This window comes from Frankliniella occidentalis, unplaced genomic scaffold (genome assembly GCF_000697945.3).
Source record: "Frankliniella occidentalis isolate FOCC.00 unplaced genomic scaffold, Focc_3.1 Scaffold28, whole genome shotgun sequence".
Lineage (NCBI taxonomy): Eukaryota > Metazoa > Arthropoda > Insecta > Thysanoptera > Thripidae > Frankliniella > Frankliniella occidentalis.
In genome coordinates this window covers 209087-210916 of record NW_026267158.1, presented here as the reverse complement: position 1 = coordinate 210916, position 1830 = coordinate 209087, and the positions used below count along the sequence as shown (strand labels likewise).

Below are 1830 nucleotides of genomic sequence, written 5' to 3'. Positions count from 1 at the left end.
GGGGGGGGGGGCAGGAGCTGGAGCAAGCGCCTTCCGGTACCCAAGGGGTCCTGCTTTGCCACAATCATCCAGAGAAATGGGACGGCAAACGATCAGATACTGACGACCCCTCTCACTCATGGCGGCTGTGTTGTGTGGTACCACCGGCAGTCGAGAAAATGTCTGGTTTACCTTTCCAAAATAATGAAGCAAAACTGTGCAGTATAATCTAGGATATGCGTTGGTAGCTGCATGTAGTCAGTACTGTGCTCTATAAACCGACGTGATTAACACCCGAACACTTAAAAGTGCGCTCTATGGCATTTTAAAATGCCAGATGTAAAAGTGTGCATGCCATAGTCATGTCACGCATTCTTCTGTGTCGGACAAGTGTACGCTTCTCTACTGAAATTCACACAGTTTTCTAATTCCATTTTGACTGTCTCACACCATTCTATGCATGATGCAATGGCCACACTGGTAAAACAAGTGTTAAATTTTGCACGTCAATTGACGTTTAAGTTCAAGTGTGCATTTTCTCGACACTTTGTGGTGTCTAACTATGTTATACGTCAATTGATTTTTAAACTTTCGACACTTCCGAAACGTATAGCATCTGCTTGCCGTATGGTTCCCTATTGACAGCATAGAACTGTGTGTGTGTCCAGTGTGCAGAATTTAAACGTTTACAGAACGTCTAAAATTTGCACACCACGCAAGTGTGCAACTTGAGTTAAACACCATGTGATGTGCTAAATCACAACTTGCACACCTTTGGTGTGGAAATACTGCACACTTGTTTTACCAGTGCACACACATTTTTGTGCACTTTTAAGTGTGCGTACGTCACTCACTATTGGGGCGGGGCGCCAGGCTGTTGTTTGACGCCGGGCGCTGGCGCTGGCGCTGCAGATGGCACTGACACGCGGCCGGGTGCGCCGGGTGCGCCGGCCCCAGGGCCAGGGGTGGGCTCCAGTCGCGCGTTCATAAGTCGCAATTCCAGAGAGATTTCCGTCCCGCTCCCGTGGTGCTGTGCGGTGCGGTGCCGTGCGGTCCGGCGAGGCGCTCGAGAGACGCGGCCAGGCCCGGCGGCGGGCTGAACCGGAAGCGGTACACACGAGGGAGAGGAAGAGAAAGAGGAGAAGGGTCAGGATGAGTGAAGCGGCGGAAACTCTTTTCATCCGCGGGGCGAAGGCGGGGTCGAACAGCTCGATCGCTCTCGAGGACCCGACCAGCAGAGATGAGCGTTCAGGCGCTCGGAGACCGACCGCCGAGACCGCGCGCGGTCTATGCACAGACCGGCTGCAGGTGAGAGGTGAGGTGGAGCTCCTCACCTCTTGCCTGTTGGTGGTCTGTGCACAGACCGCGCGCGGTCTCGGCGGTCGGTCTCCGAGCGCCTAAACGCTCATCTCTGCCGACCAGGCGGTGGCGACACTGAGGGCTGGGAGGCGGCCCACGGCGCCTGGTGGGTAGGCCGCCGCGGCACAGGCGTGCACGCTGGCTGCATACCTCGCAGGCGCTCGGAGCACCCCCAGCACCAGCCCCAGCCAGTTCGGCCGGCCGGAGCCGGAGGCGAGAACTGCCAGAGGCGCTACGGAAATCGGAACGCTAAAAAGGTGATAAATGGCGTGTGTCGTCGTCCTGCCGAGGTGTTATGATCTGCTTCCGCAGAGGAGTGTTGATTGAAAGGCCTCGGATCGGCTCTAATCCCGCACGCGACGCGAACCGCCTCCTCCTCGCCGACAGCCCGCCGCTGCCCGCCCCGCCCCGGCAAATGCGTTATTGACGCAAATTAAAATGTTCTCTCCGACAGCTTGGTGGGAGGCCGCACAGAGGGAGGGCGGTGAGGGG

General features: G+C 56.6%; 1 protein-coding gene across 2 annotated transcripts in view; it reads left to right on the top strand.

The window, feature by feature from the left end:
- LOC113212929 (glutamate decarboxylase) overlaps positions 1 to 1830 on the top strand; it is a 57356-nt gene that overhangs the window by 46060 nt on the left and 9466 nt on the right. The window lies entirely within an intron of this gene.